At 37.8% G+C, this 17494-nt stretch overlaps 1 protein-coding gene across 1 annotated transcript in view; it reads right to left on the bottom strand.

The window, feature by feature from the left end:
- LOC309871454 (uncharacterized protein) overlaps nucleotides 1-8369 on the bottom strand; it is a 255814-nt gene extending 247445 nt beyond the window's left edge. The window contains exon 1 of the transcript XR_014315284.1: nucleotides 8305-8369. The gene's annotated coding sequence lies outside the window, so the exon portion shown is untranslated. The remainder of the gene's footprint in view (nucleotides 1-8304) is intronic.
- Between the last annotated feature and the right edge of the window lie 9125 nt (nucleotides 8370-17494).

The following is a 17494-nucleotide window of genomic DNA, read 5'->3' on the forward strand; positions in this document are numbered from 1 at the left end:
GTCTACTGAAATAGCCTAGGTGTAAAAGATAAGAAGGACTTGAACTCAATTTCATTTATTTCATCAAGCATTTATCAACAGAATAAACATTGACAATGGATATGGGGCACTTGCTGGATAGTGATGTCAGTGAACAGAATATCAGAAGAAACAGGCAAGACAATATATCCTAGACACCGAGTTGCATACAGAAGAAACATTTTGGGAATAACAGTTTCTGTGGGATCTTCACTTGTTTTTTTTTTCTGCCAAGATTAACATTAACCAAGGAGGTCTGATTTATTTCAGAAGGTGCTCTCTTTTAAGAATGCTTTAGTAGATTTTTGCTTCTCGAATGTCTATCTCCCCTAAGAGCTCTCTGAAATTCCTGATGTGTTGCAGAATACTTCCTGGAAATATCCTGGGTGGGATATTTTTATACTTACATAAAATATATCTGTTATATGTCTTTTTATAAAATATATTTTACATATTTATATATATATTACGTATGTGTATATATATGCTTATATTTATATTTTTCCCCTGAGTTGACTGACAAAGAACCATGTGGAGCACAGAACAGAAGAGCTATAAGTCAATTTAAGGTCTCCTACCAAAATGACACATGGTATTTTTATTTGTGAGTGGCATAGAGACCCGTAGGTACATTAAGAGAATTAGAACCAGCAACTCTGTTTCAGTGATTAAGTTACAGTGTGTTGACAGGACAAATGCAGACTGAGGGACTGACAGATGGGAGCATTCTGAGCTTCAGCTAACAATCTTGGGCCAAACAATGAATTGATACCCATGTCCTGGGTTCTTAACAAGGTCCCCCATTGTATACTGGCTCGATTACTCCCAGGTTTGGGCCAATCAGATGGTAGACTGTAGCACCAGCCAAAAGGCTGGCATATGGACTGTGTAGCACTGAGTTACTGACCTGAACTCCAGAACGTTTTAATAAACTGAGTTACCCAAGGCTTGGGCAGGGAATGAACCACTTAACAGGAGATTAAATGGGTTCTTCTTACCTCCTGGTTTCCTGAAAAAGCCAAACCTAATCAAATTCCAGTGGCACTAACAGGGCCACATGGATAATTTGGGGGTAAAGAATGCTTTTATATTAAAGGCAGTGTTTCACTGTAGCATTCTATTACCTACAAACCAACATGGTTTCAATTTAAGCTTCTGTTAATCCTGACCATTCCTTTCAAGTGTTTCTTATTTAAAATAGAAATTCCACGTTGAGCATTTTAATAACATTAACTGTCAAAGGCAGCTGTGATCGGTTTTCCTTTCAATCTTCTGCCAGATGTAGATATTTGTGATTATTGATGCCCTTTGTTTTCCTCCCTTTCCCTTATTAAAATCATTAGCAAAATGCAAGTCCTGGAGAAATTGCCTTTTACTGAGACGCTGCTATGAAGGAGTGAGGAAACAATACGCAGAGAAGCTGAAGGACCCCGGCATCCCCATCATCCACGGAGAGAGATGCCAAGAGGATCGCATTATTATGCTAGTGACTTAATGAGGAATTACTACTTTATGATCCCTTTCATTGTCATAGCAGATGTTTTTGCCACACAGGCCACAAAGGACAGCACAAGAAAAGTAAATGTCAGCTTACTTCCTCAAAATAAACTATATGCTTAAATGTATGCATAAAGGGTATTAAAAGAAGTGAACTTCAAAGTGTCCCCAAAGAAAAGCCAATAACCAAGTGGGCCATGTTAGAAGAAACTGAAGAAACTGTATTTGATGAGAAATGAACATGCCTCCCAAAAGAAAACTTAAGGTCATCTGATTATAAAGAGAAAACCAGATATTTTCTTTTTTCTTTTTTTTAAGATTTTATTTACTTATTTTACAGAGAGTGAGACAGCTACAGAGAAAACCCAAGCAGGGAGAGTGGGAAAGGGAGAAGCAGGCTCCCTGCTGAGCAGAGAGCCTCACATGGGACTCGATCGCAGGACCCCAGGATCATGACCTGATGAGCCAAAGGAAGACACTTAATGACTGAGCCACCCAAGCTCCCCCAAAACTGGATATTTTCCAAACAGTAGGCTAGAAGGTACAACTGCTTGCAAAATTCATATTTGTGATGGACACTTAATGTAAATGAAACTGATGAAGACAAGTCTGGAGATAGCTAGTACATAGGAACCTTCAGCCTCTCTTCACTTGTACGCATGGGAGGATAAATCTAGCCAAAGAACAATTGCTCCAATTAAGGATAATGACTCTAATATCAGCACCACACAAGGTATACTGATCTACATTTGTGATCTCATCATTGACACTCCCCTATACACTTCCTGGAAGTTCATCTCTAAACCATCACCTAATGTGACCCTGCCATTCCCACCTCATCAATGTGGACTTCATAACCCTCTCAAATGCATGGTCCCCTTCCTCTGTCTCACCAAACTCTAGAAAACCTTCCAAGATTGCCTGGCTCAAATTCCAAAATCTTCTGTGAAGATTTCAACAATCACTGGGTTCATAGGATGCATTATTGACCAAACTCTTCACATACCAAGTAAAGCACACCTTTGGGAAATTATCTATTTTTTCTTATATATATTTTGAAATATTGTTATGACTTTCATATTGGTCTTAAGTGGAGACACTGAAACCAAATATAACATGTGGACACTATGTATATCTACACAGAGGCTCAGTTTCCAAACTAGTAAATGACTTATCAACTGATTGACGGTATAACATTATTCTCCAATCTTCTGTAGCCAAGACTAGTTATCTACTGATCCATGATACAAATATCATTGTTCCAACTAATACAAGTGGTAGTGCTCGCTTTGGCAGCACATATACCAACTAATACAAGTGGTAAAACAGATTGGTTACAAGAAAAAAAAACATGCTACCAACAAACCAGAATGTCAGATCAAATCTAAGAAGACGAAATATCATCTGAATAATGTTTCATCCTGCAACTAGTCCAAAAAAGCAAATGTAAATTATATGTGTTAATAGTAGCATGAGTGAAAATGACTCAGAGATCATAGATGACTGTAAACTCACTATAAGTCAAGCAATGGCATGACTGCCAAAGTTTTTGAATCATGGATTGCATTAAAAAGGGTATGTCCAAAAACAGAGGAGATTGTCACATCCTCTTGGCCCCTACCCAATTCTATCCTGTCCATGTATAGGCTATAAAGTTTGGCTCTTTAAAAAGGAGGGGAAGCATGTCCATAATCAGTCATCATAAGAGCCATTAAGAACAGAAAGGGGAGCTTTGAGATTTTAGTTAAATGAAAAGAGACCACGGGACAACACTATCTTCAAATACTTAAAGAATAGTCATGGGAATGAAAGATTAAACTTGTTTCAACTGGTTTTATAGGCAAGAATAATAAATAATTGTAGGATACATGATAAGACAGACCTTACATTCAAAATAAAAACTTTCATAATATAATATTAAATCACCCCCAAACTATGTGAAGCTCTTTATTGCAGGCAGTCAAGACAAAATCATATAGTAATACGGTGGGGATACTATAGAGGGCATGCAGATAGAAAAGCTCATTCATTCAACTTTGAAATTTTCCCTGTAATGATAGGAGAAAACTGTATAAGGAATTGCTGTGTTCTGAATGTGTCTCCCCCCACTCCAAAATTCATATGTTGAAGTTCCAGTCCCTAAAGTTCATGGCATTACGATGGGGGGCCTTTGGGAAATGCTTAAGCCAGGAGGGTAGAGCCTTGGTGTATAGAATTACTGCCTTATAAAAAAGGCTCCAAAGAGATCTCTAGCCCCTTCTGCCATGTTAGGACGAAGTTGAAAGGCATCAGCTATGAACCAAGCCCTCACGTTTTGGTGAGAACAAAACTTGACCATGATGGTGCCTTGCTCTTGGACTTCCCAACCTCCAGAACTGTAAGCAATAAATTTCTGTTGTTTATAAGCCACCCACTCTTTGGTTATTTGTTTTAGCAGCCCCAAATGAACTAAGACAAAAATAAAGTTCACTTCTTCTGACCCAACTTCTCACAGAAGCAAAGCTTCTGGGTTCCCACATTCATCAAATCTTCATTTGACAAAGATACTTCATACTAGAACAAGAATCTGGAATAGAGTAGTTGGTCAACAAGAATGTTGTTTACCCTAAAAACAGTGTTTGAGACAGCACTGTTATCATGAATTTTAAACAATTCTTTCCCCAAACATTTGCCTTAGCAAGATTATGCTTATGAATCTCAAAAATTTCTCCACAATTGCTAACAAGAAATTCACTCTCAGTGCCCTACCAAATGTGGTTCTACCAGTGAACCACATTTTGAGATGTAGTTGTCATAAAGAAACATCATTGCCAGGGGCGCCTAGGTGGCTCAGTGGGTTAAATCCTCTGTCTTCGGCTCAGGTCATGATTCCAGGGTCCTGGGATCGATCCCCACATTGGGCTCTCTGCTCAGCAGGGAGCCTGCCTCCTCCTCTCTCTCTGCCTACTTGTGATCTCTGTCTGTCAAATACATAAATAAAATCTTAAAAAAAAAAAGAAAAGAAACATCATTGCCAGATTTAATAATTGAGGTAGTCTACCTTGATTAAGGCCATTCATGCCTACAAGCTACAGCCACTAAAGTTCATATCACCACTACAAGGGAGGTAGTTACCATCTTATGCAGAAAACTGAGACACAGAAGTCATACAGTTAATGAATTCTGGAATTGGGATCTGACATAAGACTGCACAGTAACCACACTGTCAAATCCTCCCGGGAGCCACTTTCAGAGTAAGACACTAAAGGTTAATGTAAAATATTCCTCATGATAAGAGTATAATCTTAACCCTTGTCCACATAGCTGTTGATTATTTTTCCTTTTTTACAAATATCAATTAATGTCTTTCATCTTATCATATATGTGTCATTCTCCACAAAGTATGTCTATTTAAATATTTGTACTCTGAAGGATTTTTATTCAGATGTGGGAGTTGTTGGAAAATTAGTAATTGTTCTAAATTCTTTTAAAAAATCCCTAGAGAGATTAAGGACTTATAGAGCTATAAAATATTAAAATAATGGACATACTGGAAAGGAAGAAAAGTGAAAACTGTTGCACAAGTCACCAGTAACATTCCTAAAAACTCTAATTCTTGGGGCCACATGAAGAGACTAGTGAATCTACAGAGATAGACCTAGCGTTGGGCACAAAAGAAAGCATTTCTGGATATATCAATAAAAGTAGAAAATCATCCCAGAAAGGAAGTTGAGGAAAGCATCTATCCAACAAATAGCCAATGAACTAGAATACTTTGCTTTCTAATCATAACCATGTTGTGTGGCCTCTTGCTTAATTTCCCTATTGCCATATCATCCTTCACTCTTCACTAGTTGGGCTGATTTCTATACCACAAACTTCAGTTCTCAGATGATCTCAAAGACGGGAGGTAGCAAGTAAGTTCAGTATTCCTTTCCAATGGAGCTCAGAATCAAGCTACTCCCCCCAAGCAGGGCGGGGGTGATTCAGAACACATTATCCTAGTGATGTCCTCCTTTAATCTGCTCCCCCTACCTGGACACTCAGAGTAATATTGTTCTGATGAGAAGTTAGCACATCTTGTTTTCCAGAGTCCATCGAAAAAGATTCATCCTCCATTTTGAGCTCATGTGCTAGGAACTCACACTGCTCTTTTCTGTCTGATCTCACAAGTGTTTCACCAAGGTCCCTAAGTATTGCTGAACATTAACCTTTTTATTTCTGTGATCCTGTCCCCATCAGGGATAGTACTATGTTACAGACGTGCTGGAATACATTTATCGATTGGAAGCCACTGACCTGTACCAGCACCAGACCCCAGACACAATGGGTGATAGAGGCCATTGGTGTTGCACTCAGAACTCTGTTACCCCAGTGCTGTGAGCTGGCTGGTAATGATTCACAATGGCCCTTTCTCCACTAAACTGCCCTTAGCCAAGAAAGAGATATCCCTAGGGATGCCTGGGATGTTAGGACCCCCGACTCCCGACAGCAGCCTATAGTCAATGATGGACTGAAGTCAGGATACAAATGCCCAATCCCCTTGCTCCAAAGTAGGAAAACTATGAGGTGCCATTCATGTTCTAGAGCTCTCCACAGGCTCAGGCTGACAGGAGGCTTTAATTGAACTCATAGTTTTCTTTGGTTCCCTTTCTTGCCCTGTCCTACTTTCTTCACTTCTTCACAGATTTCTCCTCTGAGCTCCCCCTCAATAAATCCCTTATAGAAGAATCCCCATCTCAAGCTCTAGAGAACCTGATCCAAAATGCAATGCTTTGGCTGTTCGGACTTCTTCCTTTTAGGCAGGGTCATTCCTCCACATCTTTCTTGTCTCTAAAAACCCCATTCCCATCCACTCTATACAATGCAGCCATGTTGACATTATAGTCCCCAGCCTCTTGGATGAGTAACAATGGAGGACAATGCCAAACATCCTCCTTCTCCAGAATACTAAGTGTTATTTAAAAATTTAATAGTTTAGTATAGATGTGAGCAATAAAAATGAAAATGAGTAGCCTCACCTCAGAAGAAGAAACTGCATATTACAAAGTGAGGAGAAATGTGTTCTCATAAGGTGACATGATATTTTAATGATGGCCCTCATGATCCAGCAGTTCTGGGATGGAGCTCCACATGCTTCTCCCTCTGCCTCTGCCTGTGACTGCCCTTGCTTGTGCTTTCTCTCTCTCTTTTTCTGTCCATTAATGAATAAAGTCTTTAAAAATAAATAAATAAATATTCAGTTTCCTTACATTGAAAGAACAATTACCCTTTGAAATAACCTAAAACCAAAGCCCTTTCTATGATCCTTCTATACTGGGACACTTAGAATTAAGAAGATGGCCTATAGATAAAGTTAGCTTGTGGACATACTGCTGAGCCAGAGTAATTCATGTTACCATCACTATAGGTTTTGCATTTGAACTTTTCTTTTCTCTTTTTTAAGATTTTATTTATTTATTTGAGAGAGAGAGAGAAGCAGACTCCCCACTGAGCAGGCAGCCCCACATGGGACTCGATCCCAGGACCCTGAGACTGCGACCTGAGCCAAAAAGCAGACGCTTAACCAACTAAGCCACCCAGGTGCCCCCTAAATTTTCTTTTAAGAGTAGATTTGATCTTTTTGGCTTCAACAAAGAAGACTAAAAATACACTGCAATTTTCCTCACATCTCAAGAAGGATGACAGGAAAAAGTACACATGCATGAACACATATACACACACACAGCCATGGTCAAAACAAGAAAGGTATAAAATAAATAATAGTAAAATATATAGTTTTTAATTGAAGTAATTCGTCTGTTAACAGAAACAAGTAGATCTGCATATACTGATTTGAAATAAAATATAAAAGGCAAATTGATGGGAAAAGATAATATGAAATAAAGTATGTGCTCATAAAAAAAAAAACCTCTGTGTGCATACATTTCTAAAAATGTAAAGGGTTTTATACTACAAATGTAAAAAGGGATATATACCTAACTCTTAGTACTGGCTGTCTGGGTTTTTGTAAGAATGGTAGAACTATAGCAGAGAAGAGGTCTTTTTAATTTATACTCTCTGAGTCATTTGAATTTGCCAAACAGGCATTTGTTGTATTTAAAATAACACTGGGGAGGGCACCTGAGTGGTTCAGTCAGTTGAGCAACCAGTCTTGGTTTGGCTCAGGTCATGATCTAATAGGTAGTGGAATCAAACCCCACATCCCCCAGCAGGAAATCTGCTTAAAGTTTCCCTCCCTTTGCCCCTTCTCTGCCTCCCTCAAATACATAAATAAGTCTTCAAAAAAAAAAAAAAGCCATCCACATGAAAATCTGGGAAACATACTTTGGTGGAAAGAAAGATCATTGAAACTAGAAGCAAAAGCGTGTAAACCTGACGATTCACAGACCTGTACCCCTGGGGATAAAAATATATTATATGTTTATAAAAAATAAAAAATTTAAAATTTAAAAAAATAAAAAAAAATAAAAATAAAAAAGACTTAAAGCATCAGTCTGTGCCCATCCCCTTATTAGCTAAGCAGTGGGCCCTTTAGCTTTTTCAGACCAGTCTCCACATTTATGAGCATTTGTATGATTCACACAGGATTGTGATCAGAAAGAAAGGATAGCATGGTGATACTATTTGAAGGCTGAAAAATACACAATGTTAGACACTAACATCTTTACTGAATTTGGGATATCTTTTCCCACTCCACAGAAACTAAGTATTTTTTTCTGTGCAGTAGGAGACACAGAACTCACAATTAGTAACTAAGGCAAGACAGAGTTCCAAGTTTCTATGAAAGATACAAAGAGTGGCACCTACCTGGCTTAGTCAGTAGAACATGCAACTCTTGATCTCAGGCTCCTGAGTTCAAGCCGCGTTCCAGCTGCACCTTGGGCATGGAGCCTACTTAAAAAAAAAAAAAAAAAAAAAAAAAAAAAAAAAAAAAGATACAAAGAAAATGCCTGGTAAGCCCCTGTGGAAATTCTCAAGTTAGTCTGTTAGCAGAGACCTTGGCTTTTCTGAGATGACAATATCTACATAATTTGTAGCAGACAGTAGAAATGTGCTGGACTTCCTCAAACTGAGTTCATGAGCTTTGAGCATAGGTTTCTCACAGAGGCCTTTAAGCCCATTGGCAGCACACTAGCAGATCTGAATCTGTTTTAAGCATTTTTGAATCACTGAGGCTACCCATGATAGGCACTTAGTAAGTATTTGTTGAAAGGACAAAGACTAGAATCCAACAGAGAAGAGACACTAGAAAAGAGACCATTAGATGTACAATAAGGTGCCCAGGAATATTTTGCAAGTGGATAAAATTGTTGGTATTTGATAAAATATCTTTGCTTAAAGGTCTAATTAATTGTTTCAAAATTCTCATTTATTTCTTCTCCTGCCTCTTCTTTCAACCTATAGACTTTCTGTGTATCCTAAAGTCATCCAGAAGAATTCCAGAAAGCAAAGTAGAACAAGTACTGGTACACAATTTGTAGCATCTGTCTTATCACAGACTAGAAAAGGACATTTACTATAAGCCCTAAAATGTCCATTACCAACCTTATTTCCCAAATATTTTCTTAATTTTTAATTTATCACAGGAAAAAAAAGTTCAAGTGAAGAATACTGCATAAACCTGCCAATGTAATTCAAGAGGAAAGGATGAATAATGGAATATTCTAAGGAGTGTGAATTAAGGAAGGAAATAGGGAAAATATTTACTTAAAGCCATCACCAAACTACCATGCACCAAACCCCGGGTGGCTGCTGAACAGAGCTCTCGTTTACTATTCAAAACTGCCTTGATAGCTTTTATTTTTTAAATTTTTTATTTTTTAAATTACTTTTCAGTGTACTAGAATTCATTGTATATGCACCACACCCAGTGCTCCATGCAATACATGCCCTCCACAACACCTACCACCAGGCTGGCCCAACTTCCCACCCTCCTCCCTCTTCAAAACCCTCAGATTGTTTTTCAGAGTCCATAGTCTCTCATGGTTCCTCTCCCTCTCCAATTTCCCTCAACTCCCTTCTCCTCTCCATCTCCCCATGTCCTGATAGCTTTTTTAAGGCCCATTTTACAGGTGAGAAAAATGAGGTTCAAAGAAGTTCATTAACTTGGCCAAAGGAAAATATTTGGACCCAAGCGATGCTGACTTCCAAGTCCATCATTCTCTTTTCAGGCCGGCTACCATTCTCTAGTTGTTCTCTAGTTGTTCTACTCACTTGTGAACCCTCATTACCAGTTATAAGTGGTCCAAAATTCATGTCTACATGATACCTCATAAAGTGACCTTATTTGGAAATGTGATATTTGCAGATGTAGTCAAGTTAATTTGAGTTCAAGATCAGGGTCCTTGGATTTTGTGTTGTTGTTACTCTTTTCTGTTTGGTGATCTGATTCTAACTTATTTATCTGACTAAGTTGTCGAATGTAAGGAGGTGGCAAAAAAGAAACAAGCATTTTAATTGGACTAAAAATATCATATAAAGTTCCCTTTAAAAGAGTGCATATGTATAAATAAAAGAAGTTCTAGAAACAAATTACCTTGAAGGTACATCCCTTCGGGTAACTCCTTACATGAAGCAACAAGTGCAGACACAATCATTTTTTCTCCTAATGCCTATACTCTTCCGTTGTGTGTGTTTTCACTATGTTTAATAAGTACGTGTTAAACACACCTAAAAATGCTTTCAAACTGATGTACTTTTTATGTGCCAAATATAATTAGGAAGATATGGTCTCCCATAGAGAAGTCACCTGCCTCCTCTTTTGGAATTCATGAATCGGTACTACTGCCTTCCATACTAAAACTTACAGATATTTCCAATAAAAAAAGACTCAGTTAAAAAATTTATTTGAGTTCGTACTGGATTAGGACGAAACCCAATTCAATGGCTGGAGTACTTTAAGAAGGGAAAACAGAAAAAAAAAACCAAAAAAAAAACGAAATAAAAACAGGGAGAGGGCCACTATGGAGACCAAGATTGGAGTGAGGCATCTACTAGGCAAGGAATACCAAAGATTGCTGGTAACCACCAGAAGCTTGGAAAATGCAAGGAAGGATGCCTGCCTGGATCTTCAGAGGGAGATCCTGGCCCTGCTCACACCTTGACTGCAGACTTCCAGCCTCCAGAACGGTGAGAGAAAAATTCTGTTGTCTTAAGCTACCCAGTTTGGGGTATTTTATTATAGCAGTCCTAGGAAACTAGTCAAGGTGGAAATTTTATTATTTTCAAGCTTGGCAACTTCCAGTTTAAAAACCGGTCCCTTTGGAGTAAATATCCACTCAGGCTTTTGTATTCTGTCCCCCTCCCCTCACGTTATGGGAGTGTGATCTAAGTTGTCTATTGGGTGTTTAGTCTTCATATTTTTTCCGGACTCAGCTGAGAGCTCTCCTTTCCTTGGCTTCTGAATTCAACCTCTGCACTGCTATGCCTACTCAATTTTCCTAGCCTGTGGAATATGAAGGCATTTGTCAAAGATGCAAGGACATTCCCTCAACCACCCAACTCTGATGGTAACTTAGGACTAGGCAGGGAAGATCTAACCAGCTAGTGACAAGAATTAGAAAGCCCAAGAAAAATTTTCAGTGCTCAGAGTACTGTAGATATCCTCAATGCAAATGAGCATCCTGTGCAAATCTTACCTCCACAACCACAGCAGAAGAGAGAGACAAAGGGAGCCCCTCCTGTGCATGCTCAAACCTTCAGCACCTTGCTGCATATAGCAAAAACTCCACCTTTACTCAATAGTTTAATCCATCCCTCGGTGGGTCAAGAAGGACACAGGGAAAGTGATGGGAGTCTGTATCTGTCTTGACATCAGCAATAACTATTTGTGGAAGGACCTCTAGTGTCCCTTCCTCTTTATCATAGTGCATGTACATGTGTGCACGCACACACACACACACACACTCACACATATTCAACATCACAAAATTTTTTTCAACTACCTCTACAAAATCCACATTTTGTGTTAGTATACCTAGAATAATGACACCTTGCATTGTCTTGACTTAAATTCATTAAGCCACATCAGGATATTAGATCTTCAGTCAAATCTCTTTCATTGTTTGGGTTGCCAACACTCCCATTACGGTTTATAAGGAGTTGAAATGCATTTACTACCATGTATGACAAATGTGTATTTGGTCCAATATCAATAGCCAGCAAAATGAACCTTCAATGACCAAGGAACAACTGCTTCCCTGGCTTTGAAACTTCAAACTCAACAAGATATTCCATTTAAAAAAATAGTCAAGACTAAAATTAACAACTCAGGAGATGACAGATGTTGGCAAGGATGCAGAGAAAGGGGAGCCCTCCTACACTGTTGGTGGGAATGCAAGCTGGTGCAATCACTCTGGAAAACAGTATGAAGGTTCCTCAGAAAGTTGAAAATAGAGCTATCCTACAACCCAGTAATTGCACTACTGGGTATTTACCCCGAAGATACAAATGTAGTGATGCAAAGGGGCACATGCACCCAAATATTTATGGCAGCAATGTCCACTATAGCCAAACTATGGAAAGAACCTAGATGTCCATCAACCGATGAATGGATAAAGAAGATGTGGTGTATATACACAATGGAATAATATGCAGCCACCAGAAAAGCAAAATCTTGCCAATTGCAACGATGTGGATGGAACTAGAGGGTATTATGCTAGGCAAAATAAGTCAATCAGAGAAAGACAATTATCATATGATCTCTCTGATATGAGGAATTTGAGGGGCATGGCCGAGGGTTGTGGGGGGTAGGGAGGGAAAAAAATGAAACAAGATGGGATCAGAAGGGAGACAAACCATAAGAGACTCTTAATCTCAGGAAACAAACTGAGGGTTGCTGGGGGCTGGGGAGATAGGGTTAGGGTGACTGGGTTATGGACATTGGGGAGGGTATGTGCTATGGTGAATGCTGTGAAATGTGTAAGACTGATGACTCACCGACCTGTACCCCTGAAGCAAATAATACATTATATGTTAATAAAATAAATAAAATAGCCAAGATAATACCAAATTATAATAAAGTAAGTACCTGTATCCAATCCTAAAATAAACAGCAAGCAAGCTAGAAGAGAGACAGCAAAGAGGAGAGAGGATACAGGAGTGTGCAAGGGGGGAAGGGAGGGAGAAAATGTAGAATTACAACTCAACATTCCATTCTTTAGGTATACCGTATAAAACCCCTATTTGAGGCAAGCATATTTTTGACGTGATCAAACTTTCTTCCTAGATTTTCTATACTGGGAACATTGATAGGATAAGACAATTATTTAGTTACAATAAATTATTTCCTTCAAGATGCTTGTTCCTAGACACCACCAACAGCAATGCGAAACAGCTTTGGTATATTTGCCAGGTGATTCAATTGAAATATTGTATTGCACATGCAATTTCTTGATCTTTGCACTTACTCGTCAAAGCAAAAAATGAAATGAAATCTTTGAAATGACACTGCAAAGCCCATTTTTCCATCAGGGACTATCCCCAAATGGAAACAAGCTGGCTATACCACTTAACTACAATTTCATTCCAGATTTGTATCTAACCTCCCTTAAAGTTTGAAATCTTTTATGGCACAAGTTTGAAACGAGGGGAGAAGGAACTGATTGGTTCAATAAACAATAATAAGTATCTAATCCTCAAAAAAATTAGCTTCTTTTAAAATGACCAGGTTTTCTGTCAGATTTCATCTTCTTAAGTCTCCCAGGAGACAATTTAAGTAAAATAAGTCTCAAGGCCACCCTTCGTTACAGAAGTTCACTCATGTGCCCAAGGAACAATGCTGTCACAGTGGAGAATCCTGCAAACCTTAAAAGGAAATGCAACTTTCCACTAAAGATCAGAAAATGAACTCCCAGCTAATAATTTCAGGGTTAGAGACCAGAGACTCTAAGAAAGACTCTAAGAGAGACTCTCTCTTTTCTAGAGTGAGAGATGCCAATATCAACATTGCTGGGGTTTTGTTAAATTCATGAAGTCTTATATGACTTAATCTCATTAGGGTGAGCCAATGCTCCCTCAGGCTTCTCAATGAGGCCAACCCTCAAGGAACAGTGCCCTATAAGGATCTGTAGGCCATTTTGGTCCAGGAGCCAGACATCAGGCGTACATTTCCAACTAAATTCATGGACCCAGAGATCACCTTATATGATTCATCATCTTTTGATTTTATATGTGTAGGAGACATGACATAATTTAAAGAGAAAAAGAGCCACTGGCATCCAAAGACTAAGACTCGGATATGCTTCCTGAGAAATGTTCGTCTTACTTATACAAGCTTTAAAGGAAATCAGAAAAATGCAAAAATGTAGTGAAAAGAATACAAACTTTGAGTTTAGATAGAAATGAGTAAAATACAAATTCCAGCAAATTTTTCAGTTACCAACAGGGGATTATAACACCTTAAGTGGACAGTGGGAAGGGTTAGCATTTTATGTAATGTCTGATACAAAGATAGTCTTTAATAAATGATAACTATAATTATTGTTACTATTATTATTAACAATCAAATGTATTTGGATATGTATTGAAATGAAATGTCTTGACAATTCAAATATAAATTTGAATATTTTTTCTTATCTAACTTTTCCTTTTTAAAAAAATGAGCTTTTTCCTCTTATAAAGTTATGGCAAAATAAGTTGCTAGTTATATGTATTCAACAGTGAGTCTGAATTAAGTCATATTTTATGCAGAAATGCATATAAATTGCTACTTTACAAGGTTTCACCCATGACTTTTATGATACAGATAGTTTTAGGATTCATGTTTCTTCTACCATATCCCATTACTGTCCTTTATTATAACTCCTGTGAAAACTTTCCTGTAGGATGATTTGATATGATAATGTCTGCCCTTCTTTTGGTCCCAATATATTACACACTGATTAACTCATCTCTGTATTTTTCTCTTGAGGATCAGACAGTTATGATAGTACTATTTTCCTTTATACCATTATGAACTTAAATTGCTGGTCTCTCAAAATTGTGACTTGTGACTTGTGTCCCCGAAAAAGATACATTCCTAATCCTCAGTAGCCAGGAGTGTGACCATATTCGGAAAGAGGGTCTTTGCAGATCATCAAGTTAAGATGAGGTCATTAAGTTGAACTCTAATTTGATATGACTGGTGTCCTTACAAAAAGGAAAAATTTGAAAAAAGACAGAGACATGTGGATAAAGAGAACACCATATGAGGATGGTTCAGAGATCTCTGGCACTGTAAGCAAAACAAACAAACAAAAAACAAAAAAACAAAAAACAAAACAAAACAAAAGATTGCCAGAAAACCAGCTGAAGCTTGGAAAGAGGCATGAAACAGATTCTCTCTGCCTTCAGAAGATGTCAACCTTGCCCGTACCTTCACCTTGGACTTCTAGCCTCCACAACTAGGAAACAATAAATTTCTGTTGCTTAAGCCACCCAGTCTATGGGACTTTGAGTGGCAAGCAATGCTAGCCAACTAGCACAGAAGATTACCACCTAAAAGGATTCCTAATATCTTCGTGTTAATTTTTCTTATATCATTCTTAAAATTTGAAAAAAAAATACAATCAAGAACTAGCTTATCTCTGAAAATTTGTCCGTAGGCCACAAGTATCTACAGTTTCCAGTTTGAGAACCAATGTAAAACAAAACTTAATAATATTAATACCACATGTTACACACGCACCTCCCCATCTCACTGGCAACATAAGCCAAAGGCAAAAGACTTGTCTTCGAAGCTCTTTGGCATTATGCCAGATCTATACATAAAGTATTCTAAAAAACAAAGTTCAGAGAAAAAAAATTTCTAATGATGTGCTTTTCCAAAGAGGTCACATCCATTATCCTGCAGCCCTTCCCCATGGTCCGGCAAGACCACACACTGGTTACCATTTACCAGTATAGCAATGACTTTCTGTACCATTGGAGCCTGATTTTGGTTTTATGTCTTAAAGAAAAAAAAACTTTTTTATAAACTACCAAAAGATTCAAGAAGAAAATCTGATATCCATCAGTTTGTTTCCTGCATTTAGTAGAAACCTGTTTATTTGTTTAGTTCTGGGCAGGAGATATTACTTCCTTGGATTTTTTTTTTTTTTTTTTAATATTCCAAACGCTTCGGTCTGAAGCCTTCAGGCACTACTGCATTCTGTTTAGCCTATATTTAGAACAAAGCAAACACATGTGATTCTTTAGAGCTAAGCACTTCTGCCAGTGGGCCCTGGAAAATTGCTAACCCCAAAATAAAACAATACCGCTTTCTTTAAATACTTCTGCTTACACTTACAGTGAGGAGATATTGACAGCGAGCGTCAGTTTGAGTGACTGAAAATAAACAGAAGTGAAGAAAACAGAGATTTGGGGTATTAAAGCCAGATTTATTTAGAGGAAATATATGACAAGTATCATTATTTTCTCAAATAGCAATCTCAGGGTATCTCACCCATGAAGAAAAGTTATTATGTCATTTCCATGACCTCTAAAGGCTTATTAACAGCTCTCACTGATCTGATCATCCTTATATTGATTCTAAATGGAGGCCAACACAGAAAGGCAGGGAAGATAGTTTGGTTTCCCCAGAAAGAAAACCTACAGCAACAGGAAAAGACACCATAAGTTAAAGTGACCCTCTTTCTGTGAAGGTCTAACTTTACCTTAGATAAGGAACAATAGCTCAAATATTTGAGGTACATAATGGAGCAGCCTCTGTAAGAACAGCAGGAAATTCCACTGAGTGGCCTTCATGTCTCTCCTAAAGCTCAAGACCTGCCAAAATTCAAATTTAAGAACATAAGCAAGGAGTGAGATGTGCATTCTCACTTTGATGTCATTGTTGTGTGAGCTTTAGAAACTCACAAGCTTTCTGGGCCTCAGTTTCCCTACCTATAAAATGACTGCATTGGATCAAAGACTCTAAAGCACATTCTAGCATTATAATTTGGAAGGGAAATCAAATTATCTAACTCATGGTTGCCAATTACATTTGCTATGACACTCTATTGAGTTCACACTTCCCATTCTTTCGAAGTTCAACCATCATTTTTATTATATGATTATATAATTCATATATGATTATATAATTCATAATATGATACATATGATTATATAATTCATAATGATTTCCTCAAGACACCAAATAAAATGAAATCTTCCTCATAGCTTCATGAAGACAGAATTTTCTACACATTTAAATTCTGCTTTAAAATAGAAAAATATCTGGAAATGTGTACACTAAATGTTAATAATGGCTATCCTGGGTAGGGAGAGTGTGGTAGTTTTTATCTCCTTCATTGTACATATCTTAATGTTCTAAAACTATCACACTAAAGATATATTACATTTGTAATCAAGAAAAAATAAATAGTATGTTTTAAAAGTCTGTTTTAAGAGTGCCATAAATAAATCTTTAAAAAACACAAATAAAGGGGCGCCTGGGTGGCTCAGTGGGTTAAGCCGCTGCCTTCGGCTCGGGTCATGATCTCAGGGTCCTGGGATCGAGTCCCGCATCGGGCTCTCTGCTCAGCAGGGAGCCTGCTTCCCTCTCTCTCTCTCTGCCTGCCTCTCCATCTACTTGTAATTTCTCTCTGTCAAATAAATACATAAAATCTTTAAAAAAAAAAAAAAAACACAAATAAAGAAATAAACAAAAAGCAAAATCACACCCATAAAATACAGAGAACAAACTGATGGTTGCCAGAAGGGATTAGGGTTGGGGGGAATGAGCCAGACGGGTGAAGGGGAGTGAGAGATATAGGCTTCCAGCTATGAAATGACTAAGCCAAGAAAATAAACAGCAAAGCATAAGGAATATAGTCAATAATATTTTAATAGTGTTGTATGGTGACAGATGGTAGCTACATTTGTGGTGAACACAGCATAATGTATAAACTTGTCAAATAACCATGCTGTACACCTGGAACTAATGTAACATTGTGTGTCAATTACACTCAAATAAAAAAAATTTTGGAAAAAAAGAGCACCACAAATCACACCATCACTCAAATTCTCTTTCCTTAGA

Source organism: Mustela nivalis (assembly GCF_964662115.1).
Source record: "Mustela nivalis genome assembly, chromosome: 8".
Lineage (NCBI taxonomy): Eukaryota > Metazoa > Chordata > Mammalia > Carnivora > Mustelidae > Mustela > Mustela nivalis.